The sequence below is a fragment of the Eleutherodactylus coqui genome, chromosome 6 (genome assembly GCF_035609145.1).
Source record: "Eleutherodactylus coqui strain aEleCoq1 chromosome 6, aEleCoq1.hap1, whole genome shotgun sequence".
Taxonomy (NCBI): Eukaryota; Metazoa; Chordata; class Amphibia; order Anura; family Eleutherodactylidae; genus Eleutherodactylus; species Eleutherodactylus coqui.
The window spans coordinates 93,473,870-93,498,102 of NC_089842.1; the positions used below are offsets into that span (position 1 = coordinate 93,473,870).

Below are 24,233 nucleotides of genomic sequence, written 5' to 3' on the forward strand. Positions count from 1 at the left end.
GGACTATAAGTAGCTTATAAACTAGTTGTTTTCCCCTTAATTTAAATGTTGTGCAAGTCATTAATGAGAAGAACAACTCTTAAAATTACTCATGTTGGATTAACTGGTCTTGCCTTTTCATTACTCTTTATCTTCAAAAACAATTTCAAAAAGACTTCTTGGACCATTAGCAGTATTATACATGTTCAATTATTATCCACCCTTACCACAAGATGGAGCCAAAGATGTGGAAGAAGACACTGTAATTGGAGAGGCTGATCCAAGGAAAAGGGTTCCAACTCAGACAAAAAGGGAAAGGAATGTGTGTTACTTGTACAGGTTTGTGTGTGCTGTGCCGAAGAACAGCCATTCAGAAATGCAGAGTGCAGCAGTTGGGTGTTTATCCGTCTTTGCTAGCGCTCCATACGGTAGCAGTAAAAATATCCTTGTTTTTCAATTTAAAAAAAAAACTGTCTGATGGACAGCCGAATATGTCATCTTGATTTAGAGTTTCAATTCCTTTAGGGTAGGAAAGAAGTTTTACCCATGGATAGTGTAACATATTTACAATCTTTCGCAAGAAAGAAATATTTCCGAAGTTTCTAATTGGTATGTCAGGTATATGCAATGGAGTCAGGAGGGATAGCTGTCGGACACATGAGTGATCGGAGGACTATTGTCTGTCATGTATGGTTTAGGGGGTCAACAAGGCCCAGTGGCCTAATGGAGAAGGCATCAGCCTCCAGAGCTGGGGATTGTGGGTTCAAGTCCCACCTGGGTCATTGGATTTTAAGGTGTTGACTGTTTGAAGCTCTATTGTTCATGAATCTAAAAGCTCAGTACCTTCCTACTCAGTTGAATTCTGAAACATATATAATTGTAAGCCACATTGTTGATCTTGCGAAACATACGAATCGGACTTATAAGTAGCTTATAAACTAGTTGTTTTCCCCTTAATTTAAATGTTGTGCAAGTCATTAATGAGAAGAACAAATCTTTAAATTACTCATGTTGGATTAACTGGTCTTGCCTTTTCATTACTCTTTATCTTCAAAAACAATTTCAAAAAGACTTCTTGGACCATTAGCAGTATTATACATGTTCAATTATTATCCACCCTTACCACAAGATGGAGCCAAAGATGCGGAAGAAGACACTGTAATTGGAGAGGCTGATCCAAGGAAAAGGGTTCCAACTCAGACAAAACGGGAAAGGAATGTGTGTTACTTGTGCAGGTTTGTGTGTGCTGTGCCGAAGAACAGTCATTCAGAAATGCAGAGTGCAGCAGTTGGGTGTCTATCAGTCTTCGCTAGCGCTCCATACGGTAGCAGTAAAAATATCCTTGTTTTTCAATTTAAAAAAAAAAACTGTCTGATGGACAGCCGAATATGTCATCTTGATTTAGAGTTTCAATTCCTTTAGGGTAGGAAAGAAGTTTTACCCATGGATAGTGTAACATGTTTACAATCTTCGCAAGAAAGAAATATTTCCGAAGTTTCTAATTGGTATGTCAGGTATATGCAATGGAGTCAAGAGGGATAGCTGTCAGACACATGAGTGATGAGAGGACTATTGTCTGTCACGTATGTTTTAAGCTGTCAACAAGGCCCAGTGGCCTAATGGAGAAGGCATCAGCCTCCGGAGCTGGGGATTGTGGGTTCAAGTCCCACCTGGGTCATTGGATTTTAAGGTGTTGACTGTTTGAAGCTCTATTGTTCATGAATCTAAAAGCTCAGTACCTTCCGACTCAGTTGAGTTCTGAAACATATATAATTGTAAGCAACATTGTTGATCTTGCGAAACATACGAATCGGACTATAAGTAGCTTATAAACTAGTTGTTTTCCCCTTAATTTAAATGTTGTGCAAGTCATTAATGAGAAGAACAACTCTTAAAATTACTCATGTTGGATTAACTGGTCTTGCCTTTTCATTACTCTTTATCTTCAAAAACAATTTCAAAAAGACTTCTTGGACCATTAGCAGTATTATACATGTTCAATTATTATCCACCCTTACCACAAGATGGAGCCAAAGATGCGGAAGAAGACACTGTAATTGGAGAGGCTGATCCAAGGAAAAGGGTTCCAACTCAGACAAAACGGGAAAGGAATGTGTGTTACTTGTACAGGTTTGTGTGTGCTGTGCCGAAGAACAGTCATTCAGAAATGCAGAGTGCAGCAGTTGGGTGTCTATCAGTCTTCGCTAGCGCTCCATATGGTAGCAGTAAAAATATCCTTGTTTTTCAATTTAAAAAAAAAAACTGTCTGATGGACAGCCGAATATGTCATCTTGATTTAGAGTTTCAATTCCTTTAGGGTAGGAAAGAAGTTTTACCCATGGATAGTGTAACATGTTTACAATCTTCGCAAGAAAGAAATATTTCCGAAGTTTCTAATTGGTATGTCAGGTATATGCAATGGAGTCAGGAGGGATAGCTGTCGGACACATGAGTGATCGGAGGACTATTATCTGTCACGTATGGTTTAGGGGGTCAACAAGGCCCAGTGGCCTAATGGAGAAGGCATCAGCCTCCAGAGCTGGGGATTGTGGGTTCAAGTCCCACCTGGGTCATTGGATTTTAAAGTGTTGACTGTTTGAAGCTCTATTGTTCATGAATCTAAAAGCTCAGTACCTTCCTACTCAGTTGAATTCTGAAACATATATAATTGTAAGCCACATTGTTGATCTTGCGAAACATACGAATCGGACTTATAAGTAGCTTATAATCTAGTTGTTTTCCCCTTAATTTAAATGTTGTGCAAGTCATTAATATGAAGAACAACTCTTTAAATTACTCATGTTGGATTAACTGGTCTTGCCTTTTCATTACTCTTTATCTTCAAAAACAATTTCAAAAAGACTTCTTGGACCATTAGCAGTATTATACATGTTCAATTATTATCCACCCTTACCACAAGATGGAGCCAAAGATGTGGAAGAAGACACTGTAATTGGAGAGGCTGATCCAAGGAAAAGGGTTCCAACTCAGACAAAAAGGGAAAGGAATGTGTGTTACTTGTACAGGTTTGTGTGTGCTGTGCCGAAGAACAGCCATTCAGAAATGCAGAGTACAGCAGTTGGGTGTTTATCCGTCTTTGCTAGCGCTCCATACGGTAGCAGTAAAAATATCCTTGTTTTTCAATTTAAAAAAAAAACTGTCTGATGGACAGCCGAATATGTCATCTTGATTTAGAGTTTCAATTCCTTTAGGGTAGGAAAGAAGTTTTACCCATGGATAGTGTAACATATTTACAATCTTTCGCAAGAAAGAAATATTTCCGAAGTTTCTAATTGGTATGTCAGGTATATGCAATGGAGTCAGGAGGGATAGCTGTCGGACACATGAGTGATCGGAGGACTATTGTCTGTCATGTATGGTTTAGGGGGTCAACAAGGCCCAGTGGCCTAATGGAGAAGGCATCAGCCTCCGGAGCTGGGGATTGTGGGTTCAAGTCCCACCTGGGTCATTGGATTTTAAGGTGTTGACTGTTTGAAGCTCTATTGTTCATGAATCTAAAAGCTCAGTACCTTCCTACTCAGTTGAATTCTGAAACATATATAATTGTAAGCCACATTGTTGATCTTGCGAAACATACGAATCGGACTATAAGTAGCTTATAAACTAGTTGTTTTCCCCTTAATTTAAATGTTGTGCAAGTCATTAATGAGAAGAACAACTCTTAAAATTACTCATGTTGGATTAACTGGTCTTGCCTTTTCATTACTCTTTATCTTCAAAAACAATTTCAAAAAGACTTCTTGGACCATTAGCAGTATTATACATGTTCAATTATTATCCACCCTTACCACAAGATGGAGCCAAAGATGCGGAAGAAGACACTGTAATTGGAGGGGCTGATCCAAGGAAAAGGGTTCCAACTCAGACAAAACGGGAAAGGAATGTGTGTTACTTGTACAGGTTTGTGTGTGCTGTGCCGAAGAACAGTCATTCAGAAATGCAGAGTGCAGCAGTTGGGTGTCTATCAGTCTTCGCTAGCGCTCCATACGGTAGCAGTAAAAATATCCTTGTTTTTCAATTTAAAAAAAAAAACTGTCTGATGGACAGCCGAATATGTCATCTTGATTTAGAGTTTCAATTCCTTTAGGGTAGGAAAGAAGTTTTACCCATGGATAGTGTAACATGTTTACAATCTTCGCAAGAAAGAAATATTTCCGAAGTTTCTAATTGGTATGTCAGGTATATGCAATGGAGTCAAGAGGGATAGCTGTCAGACACATGAGTGATGAGAGGACTATTCTCTGTCACGTATGTTTTAGGCTGTCAATAAGGCCCAGTGGCCTAATGGAGAAGGCATCAGCCTCCGGAGCTGGGGATTGTGGGTTCAAGTCCCACCTGGGTCATTGGATTTTAAAGTGTTGACTCTTTGAAGCTCTATTGTTCATGAATCTAAAAGCTCAGTACCTTCCTACTCAGTTGAGTTCTGAAACATATATAATTGTAAGCAACATTGTTGATCTTGCGAAACATACGAATCGGACTATAAGTAGCTTATAAACTAGTTGTTTTCCCCTTAATTTAAATGTTGTGCAAGTCATTAATGAGAAGAACAACTCTTAAAATTACTCATGTTGGATTAACTGGTCTTGCCTTTTCATTACTCTTTATCTTCAAAAACAATTTCAAAAAGACTTCTTGGACCATTAGCAGTATTATACATGTTCAATTATTATCCACCCTTACCACAAGATGGAGCCAAAGATGTGGAAGAAGACACTGTAATTGGAGAGGCTGATCCAAGGAAAAGGGTTCCAACTCAGACAAAAAGGGAAAGGAATGTGTGTTACTTGTACAGGTTTGTGTGTGCTGTGCCGAAGAACAGCCATTCAGAAATGCAGAGTACAGCAGTTGGGTGTTTATCCGTCTTTGCTAGCGCTCCATACGGTAGCAGTAAAAATATCCTTGTTTTTCAATTTAAAAAAAAAACTGTCTGATGGACAGCCGAATATGTCATCTTGATTTAGAGTTTCAATTCCTTTAGGGTAGGAAAGAAGTTTTACCCATGGATAGTGTAACATATTTACAATCTTTCGCAAGAAAGAAATATTTCCGAAGTTTCTAATTGGTATGTCAGGTATATGCAATGGAGTCAGGAGGGATAGCTGTCGGACACATGAGTGATCGGAGGACTATTGTCTGTCATGTATGGTTTAGGGGGTCAACAAGGCCCAGTGGCCTAATGGAGAAGGCATCAGCCTCCGGAGCTGGGGATTGTGGGTTCAAGTCCCACCTGGGTCATTGGATTTTAAAGTGTTGACTGTTTGAAGCTCTATTGTTCATGAATCTAAAAGCTCAGTACCTTCCTACTCAGTTGAATTCTGAAACATATATAATTGTAAGCCACATTGTTGATCTTGCGAAACATACGAATCGGACTATAAGTAGCTTATAAACTAGTTGTTTTCCCCTTAATTTAAATGTTGTGCAAGTCATTAATGAGAAGAACAACTCTTAAAATTACTCATGTTGGATTAACTGGTCTTGCCTTTTCATTACTCTTTATCTTCAAAAACAATTTCAAAAAGACTTCTTGGACCATTAGCAGTATTATACATGTTTAATTATTATCCACCCTTACCACAAGATGGAGCCAAAGATGCAGAAGAAGACACTGTAAGTGAAGAGGCTGATCCAAGGAAAGGGGTTTCAACTCAGACAAAAAGGGAAAGGAATGTGTGTTACTTGTACAGGTTTGTGTGTGCTGTGCCGAAGAACAGTCATTCAGAAATGCAGAGTACAGCAGTTGGGTGTATATCAGTCTTTGCTAGCGCTCCATACGGTAGCAGTAAAAATATCCTTGTTTTTCAATTTAAAAAAAAAACTGTCTGATGGACAGCCGAATATGTCATCTTGATTTAGAGTTTCAATTCCTTTAGGGTAGGAAAGAAGTTTTACCCATGGATAGTGTAACATATTTACAATCTTTCGCAAGAAAGAAATATTTCCGAAGTTTCTAATTGGTATGTCAGGTATATGCAATGGAGTCAAGAGGGATAGCTGTCAGACACATGAGTGATGAGAGGACTATTGTCTGTCACGTATGTTTTAGGCTGTCAACAAGGCCCAGTGGAGAAGGCATCAGCCTCCGGAGCTGGGGATTGTGGGTTCAATTCCCACCTGGGTCATTGGATTTTAAGGTGTTGACTGTTTGAAGCTCTATTGTTCATGAATCTAAAAGCTCAGTACCTTCCTACTCAGTTGAATTCTGAAACATATATAATTGTAAGCCACATTGTTGATCTTGCGAAACATACGAATCGGACTATAAGTAGCTTATAAACTAGTTGTTTCCCCTTAATTTAAATGTTGTGCAAGTCATTAATGAGAAGAACAACTCTTTAAATTACTCATGTTGGATTAACTGGTCTTGCCTTTTCATTACTCTTTATCTTCAAAAACAATTTCAAAAAGACTTCTTGGACCATTAGCAGTATTATACATGTTCAATTATTATCCACCCTTACCACAAGATGGAGCCAAAGATGCGGAAGAAGACACTGTAATTGGAGGGGCTGATCCAAGGAAAAGGGTTCCAACTCAGACAAAACGGGAAAGGAATGTGTGTTACTTGTACAGGTTTGTGTGTGCTGTGCCGAAGAACAGTCATTCAGAAATGCAGAGTGCAGCAGTTGGGTGTCTATCAGTCTTCGCTAGCGCTCCATACGGTAGCAGTAAAAATATCCTTGTTTTTCAATTTAAAAAAAAAAAACTGTCTGATGGACAGCCGAATATGTCATCTTGATTTAGAGTTTCAATTCCTTTAGGGTAGAAAAGAAGTTTTACCCATGGATAGTGTAACATGTTTACAATCTTCGCAAGAAAGAAATATTTCCGAAGTTTCTAATTGGTATGTCAGGTATATGCAATGGAGTCAAGAGGGATAGCTGTCAGACACATGAGTGATGAGAGGACTATTCTCTGTCACGTATGTTTTAGGCTGTCAATAAGGCCCAGTGGCCTAATGGAGAAGGCATCAGCCTCCGGAACTGGGGATTGTGGGTTCAAGTCCCACCTGGGTCATTGGATTTTAAAGTGTTGACTCTTTGAAGCTCTATTGTTCATGAATCTAAAAGCTCAGTACCTTCCTACTCAGTTGAATTCTGAAACATATATAATTGTAAGCCACATTGTTGATCTTGCGAAACATACGAATCGGACTATAAGTAGCTTATAAACTAGTTGTTCTCCCCTTAATTTAAATGTTGTGCAAGTCATTAATGAGAAGAACAACTCTTAAAATTACTCATGTTGGATTAACTGGTCTTGCCTTTTCATTACTCTTTATCTTCAAAAACAATTTCAAAAAGACTTCTTGGACCATTAGCAGTATTATACATGTTCAATTATTATCCACCCTTACCACAAGATGGAGCCAAAGATGCGGAAGAAGACACTGTAATTGGAGAGGCTGATCCAAGGAAAAGGGTTCCAACTCAGACAAAACGGGAAAGGAATGTGTGTTACTTGTACAGGTTTGTGTGTGCTGTGCCGAAGAACAGTCATTCAGAAATGCAGAGTACAGCAGTTGGGTGTCTATCAGTCTTCGCTAGCGCTCCATACGGTAGCAGTAAAAATATCCTTGTTTTTCAATTTAAAAAAAAAAAACTGTCTGATGGACAGCCGAATATGTCATCTTGATTTAGAGTTTCAATTCCTTTAGGGTAGGAAAGAAGTTTTACCCATGGATAGTGTAACATGTTTACAATCTTCGCAAGAAAGAAATATTTCCGAAGTTTCTAATTGGTATGTCAGGTATATGCAATGGAGTCAAGAGGGATAGCTGTCAGACACATGAGTGATGAGAGGACTATTATCTGTCACGTATGTTTTAAGCTGTCAACAAGGCCCAGTGGCCTAATGGAGAAGGCATCAGCCTCCAGAGCTGGGGATTGTGGGTCAAGTCCCACCTGGGTCATTGGATTTTAAGGTGTTGACTGTTTGAAGCTCTATTGTTCATGAATCTAAAAGCTCAGTACCTTCCTACTCAGTTGAATTCTGAAACATATATAATTGTAAGCCACATTGTTGATCTTGCGAAACATACGAATCGGACTATAAGTAGCTTATAAACTAGTTGTTTCCCCTTAATTTAAATGTTGTGCAAGTCATTAATGAGAAGAACAACTCTTAAAATTACTCATGTTGGATTAACTGGTCTTGCCTTTTCATTACTCTTTATCTTCAAAAACAATTTCAAAAAGACTTCTTGGACCATTAGCAGTATTATACATGTTCAATTATTATCCACCCTTACCACAAGATGGAGCCAAAGATGCGGAAGAAGACACTGTAATTGGAGGGGCTGATCCAAGGAAAAGGGTTCCAACTCAGACAAAACGGGAAAGGAATGTGTGTTACTTGAACAGGTTTGTGTGTGCTGTGCCGAAGAACAGTCATTCAGAAATGCAGAGTGCAGCAGTTGGGTGTCTATCAGTCTTCGCTAGCGCTCCATACGGTAGCAGTGAAAATATCCTTGTTTTTCAATTTAAAAAAAAAAAACTGTCTGATGGACAGCCGAATATGTCATCTTGATTTAGAGTTTCAATTCCTTTAGGGTAGGAAAGAAGTTTTACCCATGGATAGTGTAACATATTTACAATCTTTCGCAAGAAAGAAATATTTCCGAAGTTTCTAATTGGTATGTCAGGTATATGCAATGGAGTCAAGAGGGATAGCTGTCAGACACATGAGTGATGAGAGGACTATTGTCTGTCACGTATGTTTTAGGCTGTGAACAAGGCCCAGTGGAGAAGGCATCAGCCTCCGGAGCTGGGGATTGTGGGTTCAATTCCCACCTGGGTCATTGGATTTTAAGGTGTTGACTGTTTGAAGCTCTATTGTTCATGAATCTAAAAGCTCAGTACCTTCCTACTCAGTTGAATTCTGAAACATATATAATTGTAAGCCACATTGTTGATCTTGCGAAACATACGAATCGGACTATAAGTAGCTTATAAACTAGTTGTTTCCCCTTAATTTAAATGTTGTGCAAGTCATTAATGAGAAGAACAACTCTTAAAATTACTCATGTTGGATTAACTGGTCTTGCCTTTTCATTACTCTTTATCTTCAAAAACAATTTCAAAAAGACTTCTTGGACCATTAGCAGTATTATACATGTTCAATTATTATCCACCCTTACCACAAGATGGAGCCAAAGATGCGGAAGAAGACACTGTAATTGGAGAGGCTGATCCAAAGAAAGGGGTTTCAACTCAGACAAAAAGGGAAAGGAATGTGTGTTACTTGTACAGGTTTGTGTGTGCTGTGCCGAAGAACAGTCATTCAGAAATGCAGAGTACAGCAGTTGGGTGTCTATCAGTCTTTGCTAGCGCTCCATACGGTAGCAGTAAAAATATCCTTGTTTTTCAATTTAAAAAAAAAACTGTCTGATGGACAGCCGAATATGTCATCTTGATTTAGAGTTTCAATTCCTTTAGGGTAGGAAAGAAGTTTTACCCATGGATAGTGTAACATATTTACAATCTTTCGCAAGAAAGAAATGTTTCCGAAGTTTCTAATTGGTATGTCAGGTATATGCAATGGAGTCAAGAGGGATAGCTGTCAGACACATGAGTGATGAGAGGACTATTGTCTGTCACGTATGTTTTAGGCTGTCAACAAGGCCCAGTGGAGAAGGCATCAGCCTCCAGAGCTGGGGATTGTGGGTTCAATTCCCACCTGGGTCATTGGATTTTAAGGTGTTGACTGTTTGAAGCTCTATTGTTCATGAATCTAAAAGCTCAGTACCTTCTGAAACATATATAATTGTAAGCCACATTGTTGATCTTGCGAAACATACGAATCGGACTATAAGTAGCTTATAAACTAGTGGTTTTCCCCTTAATTTAAATGTTGTGCAAGTCATTAATGAGAAGAACAACTCTTAAAATTACTCATGTTGGATTAACTGGTCTTGCCTTTTCATTACTCTTTATCTTCAAAAACAATTTCAAAAAGACTTCTTGGACCATTAGCAGTATTATACATGTTCAATTATTATCCACCCTTACCACAAGATGGAGCCAAAGATGCGGAAGAAGACACTGTAATTGGAGAGGCTGATCCAAGGAAAAGGGTTCCAACTCAGACAAAACGGGAAAGGAATGTGTGTTACTTGTACAGGTTTGTGTGTGCTATGCCGAAGAACAGTCATTCAGAAATGCAGAGTGCAGCAGTTGGGTGTCTATCAGTCTTCGCTAGCGCTCCATACGGTAGCAGTAAAAATATCCTTGTTTTTCAATTTAAAACAAAAAAACTGTCTGATGGACAGCCGAATATGTCATCTTGATTTAGAGTTTCAATTCCTTTAGGGTAGGAAAGAAGTTTTACCCATGGATAGTGTAACATGTTTACAATCTTCGCAAGAAAGAAATATTTCCGAAGTTTCTAATTGGTATGTCAGGTATATGCAATGGAGTCAAGAGGGATAGCTGTCAGACACATGAGTGATGAGAGGACTATTGTCTGTCACGTATGTTTTAAGCTGTCAACAAGGCCCAGTGGCCTAATGGAGAAGGCATCAGCCTCCGGAGCTGGGGATTGTGGGTTCAAGTCCCACCTGGGTCATTGGATTTTAAGGTGTTGACTGTTTGAAGCTCTATTGTTCATGAATCTAAAAGCTCAGTACCTTCCTACTCAGTTGAATTCTGAAACATATATAATTGTAAGCCACATTGTTGATCTTGCGAAACATTCGAATCGGACTATAAGTAGCTTATAAACTAGTTGTTTTCCCCTTAATTTAAATGTTGTGCAAGTCATTAATGAGAAGAACAACTCTTAAAATTACTCATGTTGGATTAACTGGTCTTGCCTTTTCATTACTCTTTATCTTCAAAAACAATTTCAAAAAGACTTCTTGGACCATTAGCAGTATTATACATGTTCAATTATTATCCACCCTTACCACAAGATGGAGCCAAAGATGCGGAAGAAGACACTGTAATTGGAGAGGCTGATCCAAGGAAAAGGGTTCCAACTCAGACAAAACGGGAAAGGAATGTGTGTTACTTGTACAGGTTTGTGTGTGCTGTGCCGAAGAACAGTCATTCAGAAATGCAGAGTGCAGCAGTTGGGTGTCTATCAGTCTTCGCTAGCGCTCCATATGGTAGCAGTAAAAATATCCTTGTTTTTCAATTTAAAAAAAAAAACTGTCTGATGGACAGCCGAATATGTCATCTTGATTTAGAGTTTCAATTCCTTTAGGGTAGGAAAGAAGTTTTACCCATGGATAGTGTAACATGTTTACAATCTTCGCAAGAAAGAAATATTTCCGAAGTTTCTAATTGGTATGTCAGGTATATGCAATGGAGTCAGGAGGGATAGCTGTCGGACACATGAGTGATCGGAGGACTATTATCTGTCACGTATGGTTTAGGGGGTCAACAAGGCCCAGTGGCCTAATGGAGAAGGCATCAGCCTCCAGAGCTGGGGATTGTGGGTTCAAGTCCCACCTGGGTCATTGGATTTTAAAGTGTTGACTGTTTGAAGCTCTATTGTTCATGAATCTAAAAGCTCAGTACCTTCCTACTCAGTTGAATTCTGAAACATATATAATTGTAAGCCACATTGTTGATCTTGCGAAACATACGAATCGGACTTATAAGTAGCTTATAATCTAGTTGTTTTCCCCTTAATTTAAATGTTGTGCAAGTCATTAATATGAAGAACAACTCTTTAAATTACTCATGTTGGATTAACTGGTCTTGCCTTTTCATTACTCTTTATCTTCAAAAACAATTTCAAAAAGACTTCTTGGACCATTAGCAGTATTATACATGTTCAATTATTATCCACCCTTACCACAAGATGGAGCCAAAGATGTGGAAGAAGACACTGTAATTGGAGAGGCTGATCCAAGGAAAAGGGTTCCAACTCAGACAAAAAGGGAAAGGAATGTGTGTTACTTGTACAGGTTTGTGTGTGCTGTGCCGAAGAACAGCCATTCAGAAATGCAGAGTACAGCAGTTGGGTGTTTATCCGTCTTTGCTAGCGCTCCATACGGTAGCAGTAAAAATATCCTTGTTTTTCAATTTAAAAAAAAAACTGTCTGATGGACAGCCGAATATGTCATCTTGATTTAGAGTTTCAATTCCTTTAGGGTAGGAAAGAAGTTTTACCCATGGATAGTGTAACATATTTACAATCTTTCGCAAGAAAGAAATATTTCCGAAGTTTCTAATTGGTATGTCAGGTATATGCAATGGAGTCAGGAGGGATAGCTGTCGGACACATGAGTGATCGGAGGACTATTGTCTGTCATGTATGGTTTAGGGGGTCAACAAGGCCCAGTGGCCTAATGGAGAAGGCATCAGCCTCCGGAGCTGGGGATTGTGGGTTCAAGTCCCACCTGGGTCATTGGATTTTAAGGTGTTGACTGTTTGAAGCTCTATTGTTCATGAATCTAAAAGCTCAGTACCTTCCTACTCAGTTGAATTCTGAAACATATATAATTGTAAGCCACATTGTTGATCTTGCGAAACATACGAATCGGACTATAAGTAGCTTATAAACTAGTTGTTTTCCCCTTAATTTAAATGTTGTGCAAGTCATTAATGAGAAGAACAACTCTTAAAATTACTCATGTTGGATTAACTGGTCTTGCCTTTTCATTACTCTTTATCTTCAAAAACAATTTCAAAAAGACTTCTTGGACCATTAGCAGTATTATACATGTTCAATTATTATCCACCCTTACCACAAGATGGAGCCAAAGATGCGGAAGAAGACACTGTAATTGGAGGGGCTGATCCAAGGAAAAGGGTTCCAACTCAGACAAAACGGGAAAGGAATGTGTGTTACTTGTACAGGTTTGTGTGTGCTGTGCCGAAGAACAGTCATTCAGAAATGCAGAGTGCAGCAGTTGGGTGTCTATCAGTCTTCGCTAGCGCTCCATACGGTAGCAGTAAAAATATCCTTGTTTTTCAATTTAAAAAAAAAAACTGTCTGATGGACAGCCGAATATGTCATCTTGATTTAGAGTTTCAATTCCTTTAGGGTAGGAAAGAAGTTTTACCCATGGATAGTGTAACATGTTTACAATCTTCGCAAGAAAGAAATATTTCCGAAGTTTCTAATTGGTATGTCAGGTATATGCAATGGAGTCAAGAGGGATAGCTGTCAGACACATGAGTGATGAGAGGACTATTCTCTGTCACGTATGTTTTAGGCTGTCAATAAGGCCCAGTGGCCTAATGGAGAAGGCATCAGCCTCCGGAGCTGGGGATTGTGGGTTCAAGTCCCACCTGGGTCATTGGATTTTAAAGTGTTGACTCTTTGAAGCTCTATTGTTCATGAATCTAAAAGCTCAGTACCTTCCTACTCAGTTGAGTTCTGAAACATATATAATTGTAAGCAACATTGTTGATCTTGCGAAACATACGAATCGGACTATAAGTAGCTTATAAACTAGTTGTTTTCCCCTTAATTTAAATGTTGTGCAAGTCATTAATGAGAAGAACAACTCTTAAAATTACTCATGTTGGATTAACTGGTCTTGCCTTTTCATTACTCTTTATCTTCAAAAACAATTTCAAAAAGACTTCTTGGACCATTAGCAGTATTATACATGTTCAATTATTATCCACCCTTACCACAAGATGGAGCCAAAGATGTGGAAGAAGACACTGTAATTGGAGAGGCTGATCCAAGGAAAAGGGTTCCAACTCAGACAAAAAGGGAAAGGAATGTGTGTTACTTGTACAGGTTTGTGTGTGCTGTGCCGAAGAACAGCCATTCAGAAATGCAGAGTACAGCAGTTGGGTGTTTATCCGTCTTTGCTAGCGCTCCATACGGTAGCAGTAAAAATATCCTTGTTTTTCAATTTAAAAAAAAAACTGTCTGATGGACAGCCGAATATGTCATCTTGATTTAGAGTTTCAATTCCTTTAGGGTAGGAAAGAAGTTTTACCCATGGATAGTGTAACATATTTACAATCTTTCGCAAGAAAGAAATATTTCCGAAGTTTCTAATTGGTATGTCAGGTATATGCAATGGAGTCAGGAGGGATAGCTGTCGGACACATGAGTGATCGGAGGACTATTGTCTGTCATGTATGGTTTAGGGGGTCAACAAGGCCCAGTGGCCTAATGGAGAAGGCATCAGCCTCCGGAGCTGGGGATTGTGGGTTCAAGTCCCACCTGGGTCATTGGATTTTAAAGTGTTGACTGTTTGAAGCTCTATTGTTCATGAATCTAAAAGCTCAGTACCTTCCTACTCAGTTGAATTCTGAAACATATATAATTGTAAGCCACATTGTTGATCTTGCGAAACATACGAATCGGACTATAAGTAGCTTATAAACTAGTTGTTTTCCCCTTAATTTAAATGTTGTGCAAGTCATTAATGAGAAGAACAACTCTTAAAATTACTCATGTTGGATTAACTGGTCTTGCCTTTTCATTACTCTTTATCTTCAAAAACAATTTCAAAAAGACTTCTTGGACCATTAGCAGTATTATACATGTTTAATTATTATCCACCCTTACCACAAGATGGAGCCAAAGATGCAGAAGAAGACACTGTAAGTGAAGAGGCTGATCCAAGGAAAGGGGTTTCAACTCAGACAAAAAGGGAAAGGAATGTGTGTTACTTGTACAGGTTTGTGTGTGCTGTGCCGAAGAACAGTCATTCAGAAATGCAGAGTACAGCAGTTGGGTGTATATCAGTCTTTGCTAGCGCTCCATACGGTAGCAGTAAAAATATCCTTGTTTTTCAATTTAAAAAAAAAACTGTCTGATGGACAGCCGAATATGTCATCTTGATTTAGAGTTTCAATTCCTTTAGGGTAGGAAAGAAGTTTTACCCATGGATAGTGTAACATATTTACAATCTTTCGCAAGAAAGAAATATTTCCGAAGTTTCTAATTGGTATGTCAGGTATATGCAATGGAGTCAAGAGGGATAGCTGTCAGACACATGAGTGATGAGAGGACTATTGTCTGTCACGTATGTTTTAGGCTGTCAACAAGGCCCAGTGGAGAAGGCATCAGCCTCCGGAGCTGGGGATTGTGGGTTCAATTCCCACCTGGGTCATTGGATTTTAAGGTGTTGACTGTTTGAAGCTCTATTGTTCATGAATCTAAAAGCTCAGTACCTTCCTACTCAGTTGAATTCTGAAACATATATAATTGTAAGCCACATTGTTGATCTTGCGAAACATACGAATCGGACTATAAGTAGCTTATAAACTAGTTGTTTCCCCTTAATTTAAATGTTGTGCAAGTCATTAATGAGAAGAACAACTCTTTAAATTACTCATGTTGGATTAACTGGTCTTGCCTTTTCATTACTCTTTATCTTCAAAAACAATTTCAAAAAGACTTCTTGGACCATTAGCAGTATTATACATGTTCAATTATTATCCACCCTTACCACAAGATGGAGCCAAAGATGCGGAAGAAGACACTGTAATTGGAGGGGCTGATCCAAGGAAAAGGGTTCCAACTCAGACAAAACGGGAAAGGAATGTGTGTTACTTGTACAGGTTTGTGTGTGCTGTGCCGAAGAACAGTCATTCAGAAATGCAGAGTGCAGCAGTTGGGTGTCTATCAGTCTTCGCTAGCGCTCCATACGGTAGCAGTAAAAATATCCTTGTTTTTCAATTTAAAAAAAAAAAACTGTCTGATGGACAGCCGAATATGTCATCTTGATTTAGAGTTTCAATTCCTTTAGGGTAGAAAAGAAGTTTTACCCATGGATAGTGTAACATGTTTACAATCTTCGCAAGAAAGAAATATTTCCGAAGTTTCTAATTGGTATGTCAGGTATATGCAATGGAGTCAAGAGGGATAGCTGTCAGACACATGAGTGATGAGAGGACTATTCTCTGTCACGTATGTTTTAGGCTGTCAATAAGGCCCAGTGGCCTAATGGAGAAGGCATCAGCCTCCGGAACTGGGGATTGTGGGTTCAAGTCCCACCTGGGTCATTGGATTTTAAAGTGTTGACTCTTTGAAGCTCTATTGTTCATGAATCTAAAAGCTCAGTACCTTCCTACTCAGTTGAATTCTGAAACATATATAATTGTAAGCCACATTGTTGATCTTGCGAAACATACGAATCGGACTATAAGTAGCTTATAAACTAGTTGTTCTCCCCTTAATTTAAATGTTGTGCAAGTCATTAATGAGAAGAACAACTCTTAAAATTACTCATGTTGGATTAACTGGTCTTGCCTTTTCATTACTCTTTATCTTCAAAAACAATTTCAAAAAGACTTCTTGGACCATTAGCAGTATTATACATGTTCAATTATTATCCACCCTTACCACAAGATGGAGCCAAAGATGCGGAAGAAGACACTGTAATTGGAGAGGCTGATCCAAGGAAAAGGGTTCCAACTCAGACAAAACGGGAAAGGAATGTGTGTTACTTGTACAGGTTTGTGTGTGCTGTGCCGAAGAACAGTCATTCAGAAATGCAGAGTACAGCAGTTGGGTGTCTATCAGTCTTCGCTAGCGCTCCATACGGTAGCAGTAAAAATATCCTTGTTTTTCAATTTAAAAAAAAAAAACTGTCTGATGGACAGCCGAATATGTCATCTTGATTTAGAGTTTCAATTCCTTTAGGGTAGGAAAGAAGTTTTACCCATGGATAGTGTAACATGTTTACAATCTTCGCAAGAAAGAAATATTTCCGAAGTTTCTAATTGGTATGTCAGGTATATGCAATGGAGTCAAGAGGGATAGCTGTCAGACACATGAGTGATGAGAGGACTATTATCTGTCACGTATGTTTTAAGCTGTCAACAAGGCCCAGTGGCCTAATGGAGAAGGCATCAGCCTCCAGAGCTGGGGATTGTGGGTCAAGTCCCACCTGGGTCATTGGATTTTAAGGTGTTGACTGTTTGAAGCTCTATTGTTCATGAATCTAAAAGCTCAGTACCTTCCTACTCAGTTGAATTCTGAAACATATATAATTGTAAGCCACATTGTTGATCTTGCGAAACATACGAATCGGACTATAAGTAGCTTATAAACTAGTTGTTTCCCCTTAATTTAAATGTTGTGCAAGTCATTAATGAGAAGAACAACTCTTAAAATTACTCATGTTGGATTAACTGGTCTTGCCTTTTCATTACTCTTTATCTTCAAAAACAATTTCAAAAAGACTTCTTGGACCATTAGCAGTATTATACATGTTCAATTATTATCCACCCTTACCACAAGATGGAGCCAAAGATGCGGAAGAAGACACTGTAATTGGAGGGGCTGATCCAAGGAAAAGGGTTCCAACTCAGACAAAACGGGAAAGGAATGTGTGTTACTTGAACAGGTTTGTGTGTGCTGTGCCGAAGAACAGTCATTCAGAAATGCAGAGTGCAGCAGTTGGGTGTCTATCAGTCTTCGCTAGCGCTCCATACGGTAGCAGTGAAAATATCCTTGTTTTTCAATTTAAAAAAAAAAAACTGTCTGATGGACAGCCGAATATGTCATCTTGATTTAGAGTTTCAATTCCTTTAGGGTAGGAAAGAAGTTTTACCCATGGATAGTGTAACATATTTACAATCTTTCGCAAGAAAGAAATATTTCCGAAGTTTCTAATTGGTATGTCAGGTATATGCAATGGAGTCAAGAGGGATAGCTGTCAGACACATGAGTGATGAGAGGACTATTGTCTGTCACGTATGTTTTAGGCTGTGAACAAGGCCCAGTGGAGAAGGCATCAGCCTCCGGAGCTGGGGATTGTGGGTTCAATTCCCACCTGGGTCATTGGATTTTAAGGTGTTGACTGTTTGAAGCTCTATTGTTCATGAATCTAAAAGCTCAGTACCTTCCTACTCAGTTGAATTCTGAAACATATATAATTGTAAGCCACATTGTTGATCTTGCGAAACATACGAATCGGACTATAAGTAGCTTATAAACTAGTTGTTTCCCCTTAATTTAAATGTTGTGCAAGTCATTAATGAGAAGAACAACTCTTAAAATTACTCATGTTGGATTAACTGGTCTTGCCTTTTCATTACTCTTTATCTTCAAAAACAATTTCAAAAAGACTTCTTGGACCATTAGCAGTATTATACATGTTCAATTATTATCCACCCTTACCACAAGATGGAGCCAAAGATGCGGAAGAAGACACTGTAATTGGAGAGGCTGATCCAAAGAAAGGGGTTTCAACTCAGACAAAAAGGGAAAGGAATGTGTGTTACTTGTACAGGTTTGTGTGTGCTGTGCCGAAGAACAGTCATTCAGAAATGCAGAGTACAGCAGTTGGGTGTCTATCAGTCTTTGCTAGCGCTCCATACGGTAGCAGTAAAAATATCCTTGTTTTTCAATTTAAAAAAAAAACTGTCTGATGGACAGCCGAATATGTCATCTTGATTTAGAGTTTCAATTCCTTTAGGGTAGGAAAGAAGTTTTACCCATGGATAGTGTAACATATTTACAATCTTTCGCAAGAAAGAAATGTTTCCGAAGTTTCTAATTGGTATGTCAGGTATATGCAATGGAGTCAAGAGGGATAGCTGTCAGACACATGAGTGATGAGAGGACTATTGTCTGTCACGTATGTTTTAGGCTGTCAACAAGGCCCAGTGGAGAAGGCATCAGCCTCCAGAGCTGGGGATTGTGGGTTCAATTCCCACCTGGGTCATTGGATTTTAAGGTGTTGACTGTTTGAAGCTCTATTGTTCATGAATCTAAAAGCTCAGTACCTTCTGAAACATATATAATTGTAAGCCACATTGTTGATCTTGCGAAACATACGAATCGGACTATAAGTAGCTTATAAACTAGTGGTTTTCCCCTTAATTTAAATGTTGTGCAAGTCATTAATGAGAAGAACAACTCTTAAAATTACTCATGTTGGATTAACTGGTCTTGCCTTTTCATTACTCTTTATCTTCAAAAACAATTTCAAAAAGACTTCTTGGACCATTAGCAGTATTATACATGTTCAATTATTATCCACCCTTACCACAAGATGGAGCCAAAGATGCGGAAGAAGACACTGTAATTGGAGAGGCTGATCCAAGGAAAAGGGTTCCAACTCAGACAAAACGGGAAAGGAATGTGTGTTACTTGTACAGGTTTGTGTGTGCTATGCCGAAGAACAGTCATTCAGAAATGCAGAGTGCAGCAGTTGGGTGTCTATCAGTCTTCGCTAGCGCTCCATACGGTAGCAGTAAAAATATCCTTGTTTTTCAATTTAAAACAAAAAAACTGTCTGATGGACAGCCGAATATGTCATCTTGATTTAGAGTTTCAATTCCTTTAGGGTAGGAAAGAAGTTTTACCCATGGATAGTGTAACATGTTTACAATCTTCGCAAGAAAGAAATATTTCCGAAGTTTCTAATTGGTATGTCAGGTATATGCAATGGAGTCAAGAGGGATAGCTGTCAGACACATGAGTGATGAGAGGACTATTGTCTGTCACGTATGTTTTAAGCTGTCAACAAGGCCCAGTGGCCTAATGGAGAAGGCATCAGCCTCCGGAGCTGGGGATTGTGGGTTCAAGTCCCACCTGGGTCATTGGATTTTAAGGTGTTGACTGTTTGAAGCTCTATTGTTCATGAATCTAAAAGCTCAGTACCTTCCTACTCAGTTGAATTCTGAAACATATATAATTGTAAGCCACATTGTTGATCTTGCGAAACATTCGAATCGGACTATAAGTAGCTTATAAACTAGTTGTTTTCCCCTTAATTTAAATGTTGTGCAAGTCATTAATGAGAAGAACAACTCTTAAAATTACTCATGTTGGATTAACTGGTCTTGCCTTTTCATTACTCTTTATCTTCAAAAACAATTTCAAAAAGACTTCTTGGACCATTAGCAGTATTATACATGTTTAATTATTATCCACCCTTACCACAAGATGGAGCCAAAGATGCAGAAGAAGACACTGTAATTGGAGAGGCTGATCCAAGGAAAGGGGTTTCAACTCAGACAAAAAGGGAAAGGAATGTGTGTTACTTGTACAGGTTTGTGTGTGCTGTGCCGAAGAACAGTCATTCAGAAATGCAGAGTACAGCAGTTGGGTGTCTATCAGTCTTTGCTAGCGCTCCATACGGTAGCAGTAAAAATATCCTTGTTTTTCAATTTAAAAAAAAAACTGTCTGATGGACAGCCGAATATGTCATCTTGATTTAGAGTTTCAATTCCTTTAGGGTAGGAAAGAAGTTTTACCCATGGATAGTGTAACATATTTACAATCTTTCGCAAGAAAGAAATATTTCCGAAGTTTCTAATTGGTATGTCAGGTATATGCAATGGAGTCAAGAGGGATAGCTGTCAGACACATGAGTGATGAGAGGACTATTGTCTGTCACGTATGTTTTAGGCTGTCAACAAGGCCCAGTGGAGAAGGCATCAGCCTCCGGAGCTGGGGATTGTGGGTTCAATTCCCACCTGGGTCATTGGATTTTAAGGTGTTGACTGTTTGAAGCTCTATTGTTCATGAATCTAAAAGCTCAGTACCTTCCTACTCAGTTGAATTCTGAAACATATATAATTGTAAGCCACATTGTTGATCTTGCGAAACATTCGAATCGGACTATAAGTAGCTTATAAACTAGTCGTTTTCCCCTTAATTTAAATGTTGTGCAAGTCATTAATGAGAAGAACAACTCTTAAAATTACTCATGTTGGATTAACTGGTCTTGCCTTTTCATTACTCTTTATCTTCAAAAACAATTTCAAAAAGACTTCTTGGACCATTAGCAGTATTATACATGTTTAATTATTATCCACCCTTACCACAAGATGGAGCCAAAGATGCAGAAGAAGACACTGTAATTGGAGAGGCTGATCCAAGGAAAGGGGTTTCAACTCAGACAAAAAGGGAAAGGAATGTGTGTTACTTGTACAGGTTTGTGTGTGCTGTGCCGAAGAACAGTCATTCAGAAATGCAGAGTACAGCAGTTGGGTGTCTATCAGTCTTTGCTAGCGCTCCATACGGTAGCAGTAAAAATATCCTTGTTTTTCAATTTAAAAAAAAAACTGTCTGATGGACAGCCGAATATGTCATCTTGATTTAGAGTTTCAATTCCTTTAGGGTAGGAAAGAAGTTTTACCCATGGATAGTGTAACATATTTACAATCTTTCGCAAGAAAGAAATATTTCCGAAGTTTCTAATTGGTATGTCAGGTATATGCAATGGAGTCAAGAGGGATAGCTGTCAGACACATGAGTGATGAGAGGACTATTGTCTGTCACGTATGTTTTAGGCTGTCAACAAGGCCCAGTGGAGAAGGCATCAGCCTCCGGAGCTGGGGATTGTGGGTTCAATTCCCACCTGGGTCATTGGATTTTAAGGTGTTGACTGTTTGAAGCTCTATTGTTCATGAATCTAAAAGCTCAGTACCTTCCTACTCAGTTGAATTCTGAAACATATATAATTGTAAGCCACATTGTTGATCTTGCGAAACATACGAATCGGACTATAAGTAGCTTATAAACTAGTTGTTTCCCCTTAATTTAAATGTTGTGCAAGTCATTAATGAGAAGAACAACTCTTTAAATTACTCATGTTGGATTAACTGGTCTTGCCTTTTCATTACTCTTTATCTTCAAAAACAATTTCAAAAAGACTTCTTGGACCATTAGCAGTATTATACATGTTTAATTATTATCCACCCTTACCACAAGATGGAGCCAAAGATGCGGAAGAAGACACTGTAATTGGAGAGGCTGATCCAAGGAAAAGGGTTCCAACTCAGACAAAACGGGAAAGGAATGTGTGTTACTTGTACAGGTTTGTGTGTGCTGTGCCGAAGAACAGTCATTCAGAAATGCAGAGTGCAGCAGTTGGGTGTCTATCAGTCTTCGCTAGCGCTCCATACGGTAGCAGTAAAAATATCCTTGTTTTTCAATTTAAAAAAAAAAAACTGTCTGATGGACAGCCGAATATGTCATCTTGATTTAGAGTTTCAATTCCTTTAGGGTAGGAAAGAAGTTTTACCCATGGATAGTGTAACATGTTTACAATCTTCGCAAGAAAGAAATATTTCCGAAGTTTCTAATTGGTATGTCAGGTATATGCAATGGAGTCAAGAGGGATAGCTGTCAGACACATGAGTGATGAGAGGACTATTCTCTGTCACGTATGTTTTAGGCTGTCAATAAGGCCCAGTGGCCTAATGGAGAAGGCATCAGCCTCCGGAGCTGGGGATTGTGGGTTCAATTCCCACCTGGGTCATTGGATTTTAAGGTGTTGACTGTTTGAAGCTCTATTGTTCATGAATCTAAAAGCTCAGTACCTTCCTACTCAGTTGAATTCTGAAACATATATAATTGTAAGCCACATTGTTGATCTTGCGAAACATACGAATGGGACTATAAGTAGCTTATAAACTAGTTGTTTCCCCTTAATTTAAATGTTGTGCAAGTCATTAATGAGTAGAACAACTCTTAAAATTACTCATGTTGGATTAACTGGTCTTGCCTTTTCATTACTCTTTATCTTCAAAAACAATTTCAAAAAGACTTCTTGGACCATTAGCAGTATTATACATGTTCAATTATTATCCACCCTTACCACAAGATGGAGCCAAAGATGCGGAAGAAGACACTGTAATTGGAGGGGCTGATCCAAGGAAAAGGGTTCCAACTCAGACAAAACGGGAAAGGAATGTGTGTTACTTGTACAGGTTTGTGTGTGCTGTGCCGAAGAACAGTCATTCAGAAATGCAGAGTGCAGCAGTTGGGTGTCTATCAGTCTTCGCTAGCGCTCCATACGGTAGCAGTAAAAATATCCTTGTTTTTCAATTTAAAAAAAAAAAACTGTCTGATGGACAGCCGAATATGTCATCTTGATTTAGAGTTTCAATTCCTTTAGGGTAGGAAAGAAGTTTTACCCATGGATAGTGTAACATGTTTACAACCTTCGCAAGAAAGAAATATTTCCGAAGTTTCTAATTGGTATGTCAGGTATATGCAATGGAGTCAAGAGGGATAGCTGTCAGACACATGAGTGATGAGAGGACTATTGTCTGTCACGTATGTTTTAAGCTGTCAACAAGGCCCAGTGGCCTAATGGAGAAGGCATCAGCCTCCAGAGCTGGGGATTGTGGGTTCAAGTCCCACCTGGGTCATTGGATTTTAAGGTGTTGACTGTTTGAAGCACTATTGTTCATGAATTTAAAAGCTCAGTACCTTCCTACTCAGTTGAATTCTGAAACATATATAATTGTAAGCCACATTGTTGATCTTGCGAAACATACGAATCGGACTATAAGTAGCTTATAAACTAGTTGTTTTCCCCTTAATTTAAATGTTGTGCAAGTCATTAATGAGAAGAACAACTCTTAAAATTACTCATGTTGGATTAACTGGTCTTGCCTTTTCATTACTCTTTATCTTCAAAAACAATTTCAAAAAGACTTCTTGGACCATTAGCAGTATTATACATGTTTAATTATTATCCACCCTTACCACAAGATGGAGCCAAAGATGCAGAAGAAGACACTGTAAGTGGAGAGGCTGATCCAAGGAAAGGGGTTTCAACTCAGACAAAAAGGGAAAGGAATGTGTGTTACTTGTACAGGTTTGTGTGTGCTGTGCCGAAGAACAGTCATTCAGAAATGCAGAGTACAGCAGTTGGGTGTCTATCAGTCTTTGCTAGCGCTCCATACGGTAGCAGTAAAAATATCCTTGTTTTTCAATTTTAAAAAAAAACTGTCTGATGGACAGCCGAATATGTCATCTTGATTTAGAGTTTCAATTCCTTTAGGGTAGGAAAGAAGTTTTACCCATGGATAGTGTAACATATTTACAATCTTTCGCAAGAAAGAAATATTTCCGAAGTTTCTAATTGGTATGTCAGGTATATGCAATGGAGTCAAGAGGGATAGCTGTCAGACACATGAGTGATGAGAGGACTATTGTCTGTCACGTATGTTTTAGGCTGTCAACAAGGCCCAGTGGAGAAGGCATCAGCCTCCAGAGCTGGGGATTGTGGGTTCAATTCCCACCTGGGTCATTGGATTTTAAGGTGTTGACTGTTTGAAGCTCTATTGTTCATGAATCTAAAAGCTCAGTACCTTCCTACTCAGTTGAATTCTGAAACATATATAATTGTAAGCCACATTGTTGATCTTGCGAAACATACGAATCGGACTATAAGTAGCTTATAAACTAGTTGTTTCCCCTTAATTTAAATGTTGTGCAAGTCATTAATGAGAAGAACAACTCTTTAAATTACTCATGTTGGATTAACTGGTCTTGCCTTTTCATTACTCTTTATCTTCAAAAACAATTTCAAAAAGACTTCTTGGACCATT

General features: G+C 38.7%; 12 non-coding genes across 12 annotated transcripts; all 12 read left to right on the plus strand.

Annotated features, from left to right (window-relative positions):
- The first annotated feature begins 1,584 nt into the window (after positions 1-1,584).
- TRNAR-CCG (transfer RNA arginine (anticodon CCG)) lies at positions 1,585-1,657 on the plus strand. Its single transcript has one exon. It is a non-coding gene; the product is annotated as a tRNA-Arg (tRNA).
- A 1,718-nt stretch (positions 1,658-3,375) lies between these two features.
- Positions 3,376-3,448, plus strand: TRNAR-CCG (transfer RNA arginine (anticodon CCG)). Its single transcript has one exon. It is a non-coding gene; the product is annotated as a tRNA-Arg (tRNA).
- Positions 3,449-4,270: 822 nt separating this feature from the next.
- TRNAR-CCG (transfer RNA arginine (anticodon CCG)) lies at positions 4,271-4,343 on the plus strand. Its single transcript has one exon. It is a non-coding gene; the product is annotated as a tRNA-Arg (tRNA).
- Positions 4,344-5,165: 822 nt separating this feature from the next.
- Positions 5,166-5,238, plus strand: TRNAR-CCG (transfer RNA arginine (anticodon CCG)). Its single transcript has one exon. It is a non-coding gene; the product is annotated as a tRNA-Arg (tRNA).
- Positions 5,239-6,947: 1,709 nt separating this feature from the next.
- Positions 6,948-7,020, plus strand: TRNAR-CCG (transfer RNA arginine (anticodon CCG)). Its single transcript has one exon. It is a non-coding gene; the product is annotated as a tRNA-Arg (tRNA).
- A 3,476-nt stretch (positions 7,021-10,496) lies between these two features.
- On the plus strand, positions 10,497-10,569 carry TRNAR-CCG (transfer RNA arginine (anticodon CCG)). Its single transcript has one exon. It is a non-coding gene; the product is annotated as a tRNA-Arg (tRNA).
- Positions 10,570-12,287: 1,718 nt separating this feature from the next.
- Positions 12,288-12,360, plus strand: TRNAR-CCG (transfer RNA arginine (anticodon CCG)). The gene has a single exon. It is a non-coding gene; the product is annotated as a tRNA-Arg (tRNA).
- An 822-nt stretch (positions 12,361-13,182) lies between these two features.
- On the plus strand, positions 13,183-13,255 carry TRNAR-CCG (transfer RNA arginine (anticodon CCG)). The gene has a single exon. It is a non-coding gene; the product is annotated as a tRNA-Arg (tRNA).
- An 822-nt stretch (positions 13,256-14,077) lies between these two features.
- On the plus strand, positions 14,078-14,150 carry TRNAR-CCG (transfer RNA arginine (anticodon CCG)). The gene has a single exon. It is a non-coding gene; the product is annotated as a tRNA-Arg (tRNA).
- A 1,709-nt stretch (positions 14,151-15,859) lies between these two features.
- On the plus strand, positions 15,860-15,932 carry TRNAR-CCG (transfer RNA arginine (anticodon CCG)). The gene has a single exon. It is a non-coding gene; the product is annotated as a tRNA-Arg (tRNA).
- A 3,476-nt stretch (positions 15,933-19,408) lies between these two features.
- On the plus strand, positions 19,409-19,481 carry TRNAR-CCG (transfer RNA arginine (anticodon CCG)). Its single transcript has one exon. It is a non-coding gene; the product is annotated as a tRNA-Arg (tRNA).
- A 2,596-nt stretch (positions 19,482-22,077) lies between these two features.
- On the plus strand, positions 22,078-22,150 carry TRNAR-CCG (transfer RNA arginine (anticodon CCG)). Its single transcript has one exon. It is a non-coding gene; the product is annotated as a tRNA-Arg (tRNA).
- The last annotated feature ends 2,083 nt before the right edge of the window (positions 22,151-24,233 follow it).